We start from the raw sequence: 16,516 nt of genomic DNA, 5'->3' as shown, positions 1-16,516 counted from the left end.
CTGGCATCTCCCCAGAACTGGCGAATCAAAAGACCAGTTTTGACACATACGTGCATCTCTTGAAGGGAAATATCTCTCAAAGAATAAGCATGCAAAGAATGATGATGATGCCAGCCGTGAAAACCTGAAATCTTTGATAACATGCAAAGAATGTTTTTCATTAGGTTTTAAAATCTGAATTTATTTATTTTACCAACAGTATAAAAAGGCTCTCCTTCCTTGGAGGTTTTTAAACAGAGGCTAGATGGCCATTTGACAGCAATGAGGATCCTGTGAATTTGGAAATTCCTGCATTGTGCAGCGGGTTGGACTAGATGACCCTGGAGGTCCCTTCCAGCTCTATGATTCTATGATTTCTACAGACCTTTTCTTACAAAAAAAGAGCATTCGCAATACAATTCATTGGGGGGAGGGAATTAAATACAAGTAGCAAATAAATCTAAGACAAACAAATATAAAGCACTAATTGAAAAATATCCAAAAGGCTGCAGGAACAAAAAATTAAAACATCTTTACAGGTCTCTAAAATAGAGTGCAAGGACAAAAACACAAAGACTTTATCAAGCACCATGGCAGGCATAACCCTGGAGCCACCACAGAAAAGTCCCTGCTCCTGATAGGTTCCTGCCAAGACAACTGAAGCTGGGACACAGCCTCATTAGCATATGCTAAAATAGAAGGTGAAGGAGTGCATCTCACAGGAAAGACCAAGGGCATTATTTGTTAAGAGGAAGAGAAAGGCAATAGTAGGAGCTTAATCCACTGGGCCATTCCTCTGTGAGACAGTAGGAGAGCAAAGGGGCACCTTTGGATAGAATTCTCTGCAGTGAGAGCTCTCTTATCAATAGCTCTCACTCACAGAGGGGTTGAGTATGATGTACAAGTCACATGGGACTATGCTGGTCCTTGAAAGCTAAAAAAAAAACAACCAGTAAGATCACACAGGGTGACCCACCCCCAAAGAGCAAATCTTACATATTTCTGTTCTGCAAAAGATGCTACCTCTCTCTTTCTTACTGTATCTACACTCATGTTTCTGTGGTTAATCTGCTATACCAGAAAAGTGAGTATTTGGGCATTTGCCCTTTGTTGGACAGAGAATTTTACATTCCTGACACCACACATTTCCAGATAGATCACACTGTTACTTCCACCTTACAGATTAGAGAACCGAGCACAGGCATAGTATAGCAGCTAGAAGGCTGGACTGAGAAGAAGATCTGGGTTTGTATCCCCATTCTGCCATGAAGCCGACCCCGAATTAGCGACACACTCTCTCGGTCTAGTTTATTCCTTCACAGAGGATGAAGTGGAGGAGTGCATCACCCTGAGATCCTTGTAGAAATGGGAGAATCAAAGTGTAATCAAAGAAGGCTAGTTCAAATGGATGACCCAGGTTAGCCCAATCTCGTCAGATCTTGGCCCTGGTTAGTCTTTGGATCAGAGACCACCAAGGAAGTCCAGGGTTGCTATGGAGAGGTGGGCAGCTGCAAATTGATGGCACTTTCCACCACAGTTTAAGCGTAAATCCTGCCAGAACCCCTACTCAGCTGGCCCAAGCTAAGCCAGTCTCTTCAGTTCTCAGAAGCTAAGCAGGGTCAGTCCTGGTCAGTATTTGGATGGGAGACCACCAAGGAATACCAAGATTGCTACACAGAGGCAAGCAATGGCAAGCCACCTCTTGCCTTGAAAACCCTATGGGTTGTCCATTTATGGCTTTGACTTGATAACAAAACACATACACAAACACACGCACATTGAAGACCCCTGCTATGTCACTCAAAAGAGCGTGCATGTCTGTGTGTGCATTTAATAAAGGCTATAACCTCATACTACTGAACTCTCCTAATGCTGCCACCCATAGCCCAAACACAGAAGTAACACACATTTAGCTTTGGGACTGTAATTCAAAATTCCCAGGATAACTTCTTTAAAATTAGTGTTATTTTACTGTGTTTGGTTCATCCTTAATTTGTTTTTTAGAGCAGCAGAAACAAGACATTGGGTCTTGATGTCAAATGCAGAAAGGAAGCCTCTCTTTGTGCCCAGTTGCCTGAATTACAAAGAAACAAGAACAGTCTATCTAGATCAGAAACATAATAGGGTGTTTTTTTAAAAGATGTAAAAGTCTGGGTTTCTTTCAGCATTATAAAGCATGTCTGCAGTGCCCACTAGTGGAATTCTCTTAGCACTGCACTCCAGTGGTTCCACTAAAGGCCTAAAGCTGCATGACTCCTGAGAGCTATTTCAATGCTGTCCATATCTACAACAAACCTTTTTGGAACTAAAGTATCCACCTGATGAAGTCAGGAGACAGATCAACAAAGCCAGAATGATACCCAGAGAAAACCTGTTACAAGACAGACCCAAAAGAGAAAATAACGGAATACCACTAGTGGTCACACACAACTCTCAACTTAAAACAGTTCAACGTATCATCAGCAACTTACAACCTCTTTTGGACAGTGACAGCTCTCTTTCAAAAGCACTGGGAGGTAAACCTTTTCTTGCACACAGACAGCCCCCCAACCTCAAACAACTCCTCACCCACAACAATACAGCATCTCATCTGAGCATGAACACCAGTACCAGAGCTTGCAATAAACCCAAGTGCCAACTTTGCTGCCACATACACCCAGACAACACAATCACTGGGCCTAACAACATTAACTATACCATCTCAGGCTCATTCACTTGTTCATCTTCCAACATTATATATGCCATTAAATGCCAACAATGCCCTTCAGTTCTCTACATTGGGCAAACAGGACAAACCCTACGCCAAAGGATAAATGGACACAAATCTAACATTAGGAATCACAGAAGTGAGAAATCTGTGGGAGAATACTTTAACCTTCCAAAGCATTCAATGGGTGACCTCAAGGTAGCTGTTTTACTGCAAAAGAACTTCAAGAACAGAATGGAGAGAGAAATTGCTGAATTACAAATTATTATGAAACTTGGAACAAACACCTCCCCAGGACTGAACAGGAATATTGGTTTTTTATCTCATTACAGATGCCAAACCCACTCTCAGTGTGTATAGCTATACATCCACAGTATTCCAATGTGTTTCTCTTTTAGAATTGTGTATCAGTATAATTATTTGTATTGACATACTCAAAATAGGATATTGGCTGTATATCTCATTACATATACTTTACCCATTTTCACTATATTTTATTGTATTCCTTTTTCCTATTGCAAACTAGAATTATGTTAAATTAATTTACTTGTTAAAAAGTAAATTAGGTGGACAAGAACATCACTATCCAATGTATTTCTCTTTTAGCTGTATTGACACACTCAAACAGGGACTTTGGTCGCTTATCCCATTACATATATTGAACCCATCTCCCATTGTCATTGACAATCTCACATTTTGACATACTACTGTTTTGTTGTTTTCACATGCTCATGCTACTCAGATCAAAGGTTTGCTCAATTTGTTAATTTTACTATTCTTTCATTGTACCATTTTACATTCTAAACCACTGCCTACCAGATAATTTTACTTCACTGTCATTGGTTCTTAAATCTGTACCATGTTGCATTCTGGGCCACTGCCTACCAGCTATATATGGCTCTGCTCAGCTATGTATGGCTTTGCTCACTGTTCTGGATTCCTCGTCTGATTAAATGTGCTTAAGAGCACACGAAAGCTTACGTTCTAAATAAAAATTGGTTGGTCTTAAAGGTGCAACTTGACTCCTGCTTTGTTCAACTGCTTCAGACCAACACAGCTGCCCGCTTGGATCTGTCCATATCATGACAAAGCAGAGTCAAGTAGCGCCTTTAAGACCAACAAAGTTTTATTCAGAATGTAAGCTTTTGTGTGCTTTAAGCAAACTTCATCAGACAGTAGGATGGAATGGCAAGCAGTCCTAAATATAGAGGAAGTGGGCAGTGAATCAGCATGCAAAATCATGGAAATGTCCCTTAGCAGATTAAAAGAATCACAAACCGGGGCCTAGCGACTGCCAGCCTGTGTCCACTGGACTAAAACAACAAAAATAGCAATAAACGTCAGAATAGCAGATTGATGTCCATTAGGTATCCTGCAATACATAAGAGTGTGCTCTGGATTAAAAGGAGGGCATACGGTTCTCAGAGGCTTAATTTAAACATGTAACACATGTGTTACATTTTGAATAAAACTTTGTTGGTCTTAAAGGTACTATTTGACTCTGCTTTGTTCTACTGTTTCAGACCAACACAGCTGCCCACCTGGATCTTTCCATATTATACAGAGAGAGTTCACATAACTTAGGGTTGGGGGTAGAGCCTAGTCTAGGTAGTCTTCAAGGAAATACCTCAGTGGGGTATAACAACATAAGTGTCCACCCTCCAAAGCAGTCATTTTCTCCCAGGAACCTGATGTGAACCGATTTCACTAAAAAGCACTGTGTTTGGGTCCCCCACTGAGGGGAAAGGCAAACTAGAAACAAAGTAAGTGCTATGAACATTGCCTCTGGGATTCATGATCTGTGATGGCTCATTCACACACACATGTAATGCTGTAGTCATTGAGTAGTGGGTAGGGCAGCAATGTATCAGCATTTTGAGGGCAGCAGTCCTCCTCAGCATGATGACCCAGTACAGTCTTCTGATGTGCTCCACTTTAATATTCATTTACTTTATCTATACACCACCTTTCTCCCCAATGGAAGGACCCCAAGCAGCTCCCACAGTTCTATTATCTTCCATTTTACTCTTACAACCAGAGCTTTTTTGAGCAGGAACGCAGTTCCAGCTGGCTTGGTGTCAGGGGGTGTGACCTAATATGCAAAGGAGTTCCTGTTGGGTTTTTCCTGCAAAAAAAGCCCTATGCAAAACAATGGCAGCATCAGAGGGTGTGGCCTAATATACAATGAGTTCCTGCTGGACTTTTTCTACAAAAGGAAGCCCTGTGAGGTAGTTAGGCTGAGAATGTCTCACTGGCTCAAAGTCACCCAGCAAGTTTCCATGGATGGCAGACTAGAATTCCATCCTGGGTCTCCCAGATTGTAGTCCAACACTCTTAACCATGATACCCCACTGGCTCTTTGTTTCCCTACATCCCCGTTGACTGGCCCTGACAAGTGTGAAGCAGGACACCAAGTGTCAAGGAAAGGAGAAGTAGAAAGTAATGTCCACTGTGATCTTCACTCGGTACCTGGCTGCACTGCCAGATATTACCTGGTTTCTCCATTTAAGGTTGCCAGGTCTGTGTTGGAAAAGACCCGGAGACTTTGGGGGTGGATCTGGGAGAGGGCAGAGTTTGGCGAGTAGAGGGGCCTCAGCAGGGTACAATGCCGTAGAGTCCATTCTTCCAAGCAGCCATTTTCTCCAGGGGAGCTGATCTCCGCCAGCTGGAGATCAGTGGTAAAAGCGGGAGATCTCTTGGCCCCACCTGGAGGCTGGCAAGCCTAACTCCATTCCTTCTCACTTTTTATTGCCCTGCCTGCTTGCCACTATGTCATTCAATGTACTTCTGCCTGCTACCTCACCTGCCTGGGAACTGTTACATACCCTCACTTGGTCCCTCTCCCTCAGCAGTGTGGCATCATTTTAAAAATTATTTAAGCCTTTATATGCTGCTTTCCTCTCCAGTGGTAAAGAAGACGAAGATGATATTGAATTTATATTTTGCTCTTCACTCTGAATCTCAGAGTCTCAATACAGCTTACAATCTCCTTTACCTTCCTCCCCCACAACAGACACCCTGTGAGCTGAGTGGGGCTTAGGCTTCCCAACCCTCCCACCCTGGCGGGGGACCCCAGGATTTCCACCCTCTTCCCCCGCTCCCCAAAAAAACGGAAGTGGGGGGAGGGGGAAACGGCGCCGGGGAGCATGGCAAGCCGCCCGATCCTGGAGCGAGCGAGGCCGCCCCGCTGCGCCGCTGCCGCCCCCTCTCCGCCCACCGCAGCTGCTCCTCCGAGATGGGCCCAGGCTGAGCCCATCTCGGAGGAGCAGCCAAGAGGCGGCAGCAGGGATGGGGAGGGCGAGGAAGGCCAGGAGCATGGCGAGCCGCGAATCCAGGCCCTTCTAGGACCCGGACTCGCTGCTCGCCACACCCCCGGCCCACCTCCACCCCCCCCCTCCGCTTCCACCCCAGAGGCGGAGCGGGCGAGGCCACCGTGCCGCTGCCGCCTCTTCTCTGCTCGCCGTGGCTGCTCCTCTGAGATGGGCTCAGCCTGAGCCCGTCTCGGAGGAGCAGCCACGGCGAGCGGAGAAGAGGCGGCAGCTGCGGGGCGGCTCGCCACGCTCCCTGGCGCCATTTCCCCCCTCCCCCTAGCTCCACCCCAGTGTCTCCTGGCTCCACCCCCAAAGTCCCCAGATATTTCTGGGATTGGACTTGGCAACCCTAGTGGGGCTGAGAAAGCTTTCCCAGAAGATGCCCTTTCAAAAACAGCTCTATGAGAGCCATGGTTGATCCAATGCCATTTCAGCAGCTACAAGTGGAGGAGTGGGGAATCAAACCCAATTCTCCCTGATAAGAGTCCATGCACTTAACCATTGCACCAAACTGACCCAAAACAGCATACAAAGCAAAATTATATTGTTAAAAAATAAAGAGCCAGTGTGGTGCAGTAGCCAGAGTGTCAGGTTAGGATCTGAGAGACCCACATTCGTATCCCCACTCTGCCATCGAAACTTCCTGGAGGACCTTGGGCCAATAAGTCTCTCTAGCCACACCTACCTCACAGGGATGTTGTGAAGATTAAATGGAGATGAGGACGATAAATGTAAGCCTCCTGGGATCCCCATTTGAGAGAAAAGTCAGGTATAAATATTCAACAAATAAGCCAGAAAGGGGGGGGGGGTATTCTTTTTCTGTCTGCCAGAGGATGTTCCTCCCAGAAACTGGATACAACCCTCATGCTGTTGTTGCCAACATCCAGGGAGAACCTGGAGTTTCCCAAGAATTACAATTGATCTCCAGACTACTAGGATCAGTTCCCCAGAAGGAAATAGCAGATTTGGAGATTGGACTCTGTGGCATCGAGGGTTGCCATCTGTTGGGATACTAGAGGAGTGGGAACATGAGGAGGGTGTGTGAGGATGCTTCAACAGTATGACATCATTTCCTGGGCAAAGCCAGAAGTAATGCCACACTACTCTAAGATTCAGCTGCATTTCCACTGAATCCTAAAGAGGTGCGATGTTACTTCCAGGTTCCCCCTGGAAATGACATCACACACCATCAAAGTGATGGCCATTTTTCCTGCATTTTTACTCTGTGGCAAGGGTTGGAGGCTCCTGGCAGAGGCAACCTAAATGGAATCACACCCCTGCTAAGCCCCTCGCCTGCCTGCACTTCCATCCTCCTGAGGCACAACTTCAGATGTCCAGGAATATCCTAAACCAGAACTGGCTATTCTATGTCAGGCCAAGTGGAAGGCCTAGAGCACTTTAGTTGTGGTCCTTTGACTCATGCCTCTGGGACAGGCCAGGTCGGGCTTAAAAGAGTTACTTGCAAGAAAGAGGTGAGGCATAGGCTAAGCAACAAGGCCTTACAGAAGCCTTCTGGAGTTCTAATTCCGTCCCCTCATTCTCCACCATATGCACCCCCCCACCACCACTTCCTTCTTGGCTCACAGAACCGAAAGGAGTTTCTAGCATCTGGTCTTTCTGAAAACAGCAACAAACCTAGGGGTTGCTCCTTCACCTTTGTGACCTCACCATCCCAATTTGTTCAACTTATTACCTGGCCTGAGGTGGTCATTCATCTCCTGAGGAGGCCTTAGGCCACGCCCCAACCTTGGCAGTCTCCTCCCACTCTGAGAAAACCTAAGTATGGAGCTTGTTGGCTTATCATATTGCATATTCCTGATCTGTGTCCCCCCCCCCCCCTTGGGCTTTCAAGGAGGTCATTTGTACTAAAATACCTGGTTGCCAAATGTATACAAAGCTTACTGGATTGCAGTGGGACTCACCTTCTAGAATGGTGTATGTTTGGTTCCAAATGAGGGAAAGGGACTGGCGATGCAGGAGAGGGAAGCATTCTTGCTTATTGCAGCTTGGATTGATTTTGCAAAACATATACTCCCATTGCAACCATTTTGGGAAGCACCCAAAATTTCAAGTGTCCACAGGCAGAATACTGCCGCCCTAGTGTTGTAGTGTCCACAGCACCTCATTTCCATGGTACAACCACTCAGAATTTGTCTTTGTAGTACACAAGTTTGTTAGTGATGAGCGAAGGCTTGGTGCCAGTGAAAGCACACTTTTTAAAACTGGGACAAACCAATATTTAAAATAGGGGTGCTTGAGCACCAAATGAATCTGGCCAGTGGCCACCATGGTTCAAGCCTTGGTTACATCTAGAATAAATTACTGTAATGTGCTCTATGTAGGGCTGCTCTTGAAGAGTTTTTGGAAACTTTAACCAGTAGAACACAGCAGTCATTATGCTGACTACAGCAGGTATTGTGAGTCGTAGCCCATCTATGCTAGCTTTTGGGTTGTCTCTGGTTCAAGGTCCTGGTGTTGATCTGTGAAGCCCTATATGGCTCAGGACCAGCATACCTGAAGGCAGGGCTTTTTTTGAGCAGGAATGCACGGGAACAGTTTCAGCTGGCTTGACTTCAGGAGGTGCGGCCTACTATGCAAATGAATTCCCACTGGGCTTTTTCTACAAAAAAAAAACCCCTATGTGAAACAATGGTGATGTCAGGGGTGTGGCCTAATATGCAAATGAGTTCCTGCTGGGCTTTTCCTGCAAAAATAGCCCTGCCTGAAAGACATCCTACTTCCTTACATACCTATCCAACTGCTGGTAATGTTTCCAGGTCCCCACTGGGGACAGGGGATCTCCCACCCCCAATGGCCCTTTCCACCATTGCTCAGCTGGGCAGCAGGGGAAAAAAATAAGGGAGAGAAGAGCAGCCTCTCAGCACACTGTTACTCACCATGCAACGGTGCATTGCTAGCAATGCCATTACATCACCAACAAACCTTGTGTTGGCAGCCCTACACTATGGTCATCTGAGGACCTGCTTTGGGTTCTTCCACCTTCTGAGATTAAGCAGCTACAAAATAAACAATACTATATCTTACTTAAATTAGTTATAATTGTTATTCACACGCTCATTGAGAACCTAGACTGCCTGCATCACTGGTTGGACTCATGTCTCTGTGAAATCGTATTTTGAGCAGTGGTTCCAAATTTAATGATGGTGATTTGAAGAAGGGAGAGCCCCTTGAAACTTGTCCAGTTTCAACCCAGGAGACGTCATCATTTAATCACCTATCTGAAGTCAAGAGCTCAGAGGAACACTACTGGACCAGAGTTTTGGAAACTGACTAGGGACTTCTACATGGACTTTTTTTGCATTTTAGACATGAATTATGGCTCTGGAAATGTAAATTTGTATTGTTGAGTGCATGAGTGTGTGAATAATTATAACATGCTAATTTAAGTAAGATACAGTGTTGTTTATTTTGTGATTGCCCAACCTGTACATTGTAGTTTTGTTTTTTGCTAAGTACCTTCTGAGATTAGGCAGGTGGCAACCTGGGAGAGATCCCTCAGTCATGGCACCCAAATTCTGAACTCTGTCCCCAGAGACTTACCTGACCCCTTCTGTCGGTGTCTTCAGACAACAGGAAAAAGACTTTTGTTTCTTCTGTCATACCTTGTGATCCCTCCTTCCTGCTCCTTCTGCTATTTAATGTTTTCATTTGTTTTAAGCTTGGTTTTAATTATTTCATTTGGTTTTTAAGAACTTTTTATTATGCATGTTTTAATCTGCTAGCAACCTTGGTGGCCATGATAGCAGAAACGGCAGAGTATTTATTTATTTATTTATTTGGGATTTATATCCCGCCCTTCCCACAAGTGGCTCAGGGCGGCTTCCAGTGATAGATCCAACAAAATTACAGTATTTAAACATATAAAGGGATCAGCATTTAAAACAGATAAAACCATGGTTATCAATAAATATTAATAAATATTTCAACTGTATATAAAAGAAATCCGGCAAGTTACATTAAGTATAAATATTGCCTGTGTACAATATGCAAGTCACAGCTGACCCTGTGGAGGAGGAGGAGATTGGATTTATACCCCATCCTTTACCACCCGAAGGAGTCTCAGAGTGGCTTACAATCTCCTTTCCCTTCCCCTCCCCACAACAGTCACCCTGTGAGGTAGGTGGGGCTGAGAGAGCTCTTTCAAGAACTGTGACTGACCCAAGGTCATACCAGCAGGTGGAGGAGTGGGGAATCAAACTCAGTTTTTCCAGATTAGAGTCCACACACTTAATCACTACACCAAACTGGCTGGAGTTTTCAAGGCAAGAGACTTCTGAGGCGGTTTGCCACTGTCTGCTTCTGCATAGAGACCCTGGTATTCCTTGGAGGTGTCACTCTGAAATACTAACAAGGACCAACCGTGCTTAGCTTCCAAGACATGATTGATATCAGACTACTGTGGGCAATCCAGTTCAGGGCTATAAATCTTGTAAGCATACAATAATAGTTCAGCTCACATCCGGCTTATCAGTCACCAAATCTGAATTTTCCACTTGGACATTTGGTTGTTCAGATCAGCTCAAGCCTGCTTAGTGGGTTACTTTCCACATATTCAAACAGGACAGAAACTAAGGGAGAGGAATTTTGGAGGTCCTGAGAAAAGATTACAGGTGCCATTGTAAAAAAGTGCAACATGGCTCAGGCAGAGCTTTTTACACAGTGGCCAGAGTTTCAGAGCTTCATAATAGAACAATGTTCGAGTCCAGTGGCACTTTTAAGACCAACGAAGTTTAATACTGGATATAAGCTTCCATGTGCATGGACACTTCATCAAATGTGATAAAGTATCGGTTGAAGTGCAATGCACATGAAAGCTTATACTGAGAATTTAACTTCATTGGTCCTACACATGGGTGGCCATACTTGCTTAATGTAAGAGCCACACAGAATAAACATCAGAGGGAGGGGGGGGAGGAAGATGAGAGGTGAAAAGAAAGCAACTTTAACTTTAAATGCATCTCCAAGCCACCGCCTGGCTTGACTTAGAGAAGTGATTCAAAGAGACAAATTCCTTTTTCAAGGTAGCCAACAGGGCAGTGGGGACTTCAAGAGCCATACAATATGTGGGAAAGAGCTATATGGGGCTCCCAAGACAGTTTGGCCACCCCCGGTCTTACAGGTGCCACTGGACTCTATTGCTTCCGACCAACATGGCTACCCACCTGAATATATCTTTGTATTGGAAGCTAGGGGAAAGATCTGGATTTTGAAGCATCTATATAGCCTCAAAAGTATGTTTGTGTATTACTTTGACCCTTGAAAGGATACTACTGAAAAGGAACCTGATTTTACAGCTCTGGGAAGGGATAATTATGCTTGCACGAGGGTGGAAAAAAGTGCAGGATCCAGGTAACTGATGGAGGATTGAAGGATGAATTATGATACATGGTGTGTACACATCTCTGATAAACAGGGTTCACCGCAAAATGTGTTGCTTAAAAAAAATCTGTAGAACTTGCTGGACCAAAAGTGGAAGTGGGACAAAAGATGTGCATAAAATTGGTAAGCAGTGCCTTCCTCAGGCCAATTCTAATCTGCCTTCAGCCTTACTGGTCTGCTGATTCAGGCCACTGTGGAACCTAGAGTGAATGGTACACAGCCACTACACAAAAATTAGCTTTAACAAATCCCTTGAACCAACATTCAATTCACCACCTATACACCCCAAGCTGAAGAGAGTGAGAGGATCTGACATTAGAATTGTTTATTTGTATGTGGATCCACAATCTATACAGGATATTTACAATGCATGAAAAATGGAAAACTGCACAAAATACAATTGAGGTATAAGCTAAGAGCACAGTATGTCATGTTTCAATAAATAGAATTCAAAAATTTGTAAACTAAGTGACCAGATAAATGCATCTTGTATTTTACTAAAACCATAGAAAATATCTGTTTTGTATAACATGAGGTAGAGGACAGTTTTGTGTGTGTCATGTAATGCAACCACAGCAACTCCAACCATAGAACTGTACATCATTGGCAAAAACACTGAAAACTGTTGGGATGCACCAGTAACAACGTGCATTTCTCATGGTCATTACACTCGTTGCCTTGATGGAAAAATAGGCTCTATAAACATTCAACAAATTAGTCTTCATAAATTTTTCTCTTTGAAGTTTCTGGCTACAATCTGGAAAGGTATTTTAGGTATTCCCAAGGGCTTTTCACATCAGCAATACTTGCAATTTAAATAATAATTTAAAAAGCAACCCATATGCACATTACAAACTAATTTCAAAATCTGAAAAAGCAATTTGCTGTTGATACGGCAGGGAGGTTGCTCTCCAATGAACACGCCTAAGGCCTCACTGAACATGAAAAGCCCCCTCTCTAGATTGTGGCAAATATATTAAGATGTATTAATCAACACACACTTTCAACAGCACCATGAACACGCAAAAATAAAGGTTGTCAGTCCCATCCCTGCTCATTCTGGAAGGCAACACAGCTGCCTCAGAACACTTAAAGTTTGTAATTTGTGTATGCTTCCAACTAAAATGATTTGGATCCTTTACAACTGTGCTTCCTTTTTCTCCAAGTGAGGTATTAGGAAGAATGGAATGGACTGCTCCACTTTAGTAGATATTCATTTTTAAACAACAAAAACATGTTCCAAAGCACTGTAAAAGTCAAAACTATCCTAAATTGTGGATGTACTATAAAAGGAAAATTGTGCAACCTGTAAATGTGTGGCCTTTTTGCTTTTTAAAGAGTAGGGTGCCTGCAAAAAAAGAAAGAAAGAAATCCAAATAAAGCCCCCAAATCTTTCTAATAAGCAATAAGGTGGGCTGCCTCACATAGACACAGATGTAATGAATGAACAAGCTGTAGAACGAATCATTAAGAGATCCAATCTGCTGCGTCTTGGATAGAAATATTGTATAGCTGGAGCAAAAACTGAACTACTCCAAGCATGTTACAAATATATTTAAGTATCTTGTTGCAATATCATACTATCAAAGTTTTTTTTTTAAAAAAGCACATTAATATTTTTCTGTTTGAGTGTGTCCATATAATATGTGTATGTATGTATTTAAAAATCAATGTTTATGCCTTTCATATAATCAAAAGAACTTTAGGGAACTGACTTGGGAAGTGTTTTTAAACTGTCCTAGGAAATCCTAGGCAAAGGCTTTCAAAGCTAGAGCATCAAGCCATCCACACTGCTGTTATATAACTAAAGAAATTCTGCACAGCTCTTTCAAAGAGAAGCTCAGGAGAGCATGGAAGTATATAGTTGTTTGTGGCTCCAAGAACATGGGAATAAGCAGCACTGAGTGCACGCAAACCTCTTTTTAGGTCTCTGTGCTCCCTTATAGCACAGCCTTACCCTGCAAGGGTTGCATGACAATACCTGGAACTATGTACAAACGATTTTACAACTATCAATATATTAAATATATAATAAAATTAACCCAAGAATGTAAAATATACCCCCTTAAACTACCAAGATTTACCTCAAATACTCAAGCTAAATGACAGAAGTCCTACCAAAAGAAAAAGAAAAGCACAACTTTTGCCTGAACACAGCTTGCTAAAGCTTTTAATCTAATCTAATGTTCAACGGCTGGCTCTTTTTCCAAGTCTGGGGCGTCCTGAGGGCCACCGCAACAGGAAGCACACACTTGTTGCACTCTACACAAATCTCTCTTACATTTAAAAGCTAGGAATGCCAGGAAGTGTTTCTTTAAAAAAAGAAAGAAAAAGTGCTCAGCAGCCTTGCTTCTAGGCATTGCTTAAATTTCAGCTTTTAAAAATATTTTAGTTCTTTTCTCCCCAGAAACCTGAATGAGGACAAACAGGGAAGCAGGTTTCTTATCTAAAAGGCCAATGCATAGGTTGGGGGGGGGGGGAAGCTTTGATTAATAATTAACATACAAAATGAGCATGCAAAGACTAACATGGACAGGATTACTTTTTGTCATAGGCCTCTGCAAAGCAGGCAAAGTCTTGTATGCAATTCAAGCTATTAGGCAGTGGAGCAATTCACCCATACAGTACTGCATGTCAAGGAAACTATCTGCTTTAAAACATATAGAATATTTACAATTTACTAGAAAACTATCTCTCAGTGACTATGGACACCTATGTCACGGTTCTATGCATGAATTACTTAACATCTATATGCAAATCTTCTGTAAAGGAGGCTGAAATGAATTGTTCAGTCTTATACGGCATTTTGATTAAACAGGCAGGCCTTTTCAAAGCAAAATTTGCTGTGGTTTTTAATAATCTGAAGGTTGCATTCTCTCTCTCACTTTCACAACAATTCACTACTTTCCCAAACACGTTTCTTTTAAAATTACTCAAAGTGCCACATGTAGCAATGGTAGAAACATGCTGTCCTGTGGATTTTAACTTTCCTGCTGGGTTTGAATAGAAATACACCAAGATGGGGTACAAAGTGATAGAACCTTAAAATACATTATAAAACCATACTGAATATTTTCATCAGGAAGAAAACATTCTATTGCAGCTATACTTAGGAATTTTTTTTCCTATTCAAAAAAGCTAAAATATTACTTCCCTTGTGATGCATTTAAGCAGGGCTTTTGGGGTAGCAGGAACTCATTTGCATATTAGACCCCACCCCCTGATATAGCCATCAGTGGAGCTTACAGTAGGCCCTGTATGCTCTTGGAGGATTGGCTACATCAGGGGTGTGTGGCCTAATATGCAAAGGAGTTCCTGCTACAAAAAAAGCCCTGAAATTAAGTAATTCTAGGCTACGCCTGGCCTCCCCTTGTATTCAGAGTTATCCCATAATACAAGTTCACGACCCAAGTGGTCTACTACCTCTTCTCAGTGCTCCAATCTTACTTCAAGGCCAGTTTAGACATTACAGTTCTTGTTCATGGAGATTCTCATTTATTTATTAGATTTCTAATCTGCTCTCCCTTGCATAGCAGGGCTCAGAGCAAAGTACAACAAATTAAAGTCAGAATATTTTAAAAAAAACAATTTCATACAATAATAATCAAAGGTGAAAATAATAATAATCAAAGCTAAAACCAGATGGTGCCTTAAGTATTAACCACACAGTACCCAGCTGGGGTTGTGCAGCTGCATAGTTTATAGAACTGGAATCTGAGAATATCTTCTGAAGCAACGGGGGCAACCTGTGTGATAACCAATCGTAATGTCTAAACTGGCCCTTCTGTTGTGGATAAAAAGATAATCATCCTATTGGGATAGGACATTCAAATTTGAAACCGCAACACAATCAATGGTGTCTTCAATCTCTGACATCCAGCATCAAACACTGACAATAATACAATACACAGCCGGGGAACTTAAAAACACACTTCACCCTGTGTTGGCCATTTCTAAAAATATATATATATATTTTTCAGTTTTTAGAAGTGCAAAATGACACAGAAAAGTAAGCTTCAGTCATTTTCTCCAGGCTGTTACTCTAACCTTACCCGAGACCACATAAACCAGCTTACTTCCAGCAGGCATTTTGGATTATTGGCAGGTCATTGTAAAGTGTACCCCATCAAAAAGGGTCACCCGTTTGAGTTTACCTGATCATGCACCCATGATTTAAGAAAGTGAGAGCTAATAAGCTCTTGAAAATAAAAAGTTAAAATTATTCAGAGGCTATTAACTAGGATAACTGATGGTATAAAACAGGCCCGTATGATATATAAATCTACCTGTCATACCAAAAACTGTATGTGATGTGTTACCAGGAACTAAATGCTTTAGTAAAAGAATAAATCTTAATAGGTGACTATTCATATGGAGTGAACAAATATCCCTTCCCTATAAGTAAAATCCTACATGACGCACATGGAAGATGTTTAAATATTCAAAAACGGCAACAGAAAATATTTTCATATCCATTTGCTCCAGTGGAATATTACTAAAGGATGCCAAACAATCCAGTTCACATCGTATTTTAACAGTTCCTTCAGCATTATTGAAACAGGAGGCAGATGTGCAGAAGACATCAGAATTACAAATTCTTCAGGCAGAATAAGAAATGAATCGCTAATGGTTTGTCCAAATTTGTGGAAAATACTGACTAGGGAGAAGTAACCGCACAGGATACTTAGCAGGAGTTTAAGATCTGCTTTCAGGCAAAATAAATTAAACCATTTCTATAGCTGGCTGTCATCTGCTCACAAGACTCCAGCTTTTACCGGACCAGGACTTTTTACAAGCTTTGTGGGTTGGGTTGAAAACTGAGCACATGAGGAAGAATTTACACTATTATTTCATTAGTTCTTGAACTTGGTCCACAAACTCACCTTCTCCTCTTTATGCTCTTTACCCAGATTTTTTTTTTTTGGGGGGGGGGGGGGAAGCATTAATGCGCACATAACATTAATCTTTACTTCTTTTCTGTCAAATACAAGTGCTACAGCAAGTTATGTCTGCAAACTGGATGAGGGTAAACAAACAATTCACGCAAGGAGCTGCTCATGGTGGGAAGCCAAGAAACTCAGGAATTGGATCTGCTTTAGAGGTTGCTGTCTGTCTGCCT

General features: G+C 42.5%; 1 protein-coding gene across 1 annotated transcript in view; it reads right to left on the bottom strand.

Annotated features, from left to right (window-relative positions):
* The window catches only part of GPR160 (G protein-coupled receptor 160), a 302,729-nt gene that overhangs the window by 82,407 nt on the left and 203,806 nt on the right, over positions 1-16,516 (bottom strand). The window lies entirely within an intron of this gene.

This window comes from Heteronotia binoei, chromosome 6 (genome assembly GCF_032191835.1).
Source record: "Heteronotia binoei isolate CCM8104 ecotype False Entrance Well chromosome 6, APGP_CSIRO_Hbin_v1, whole genome shotgun sequence".
NCBI classification, from domain to species: Eukaryota; Metazoa; Chordata; class Lepidosauria; order Squamata; family Gekkonidae; genus Heteronotia; species Heteronotia binoei.
The sequence above is the reverse complement of the archived record's forward strand: the minus strand, read 5'-3'. Positions and strand labels throughout refer to the sequence as shown.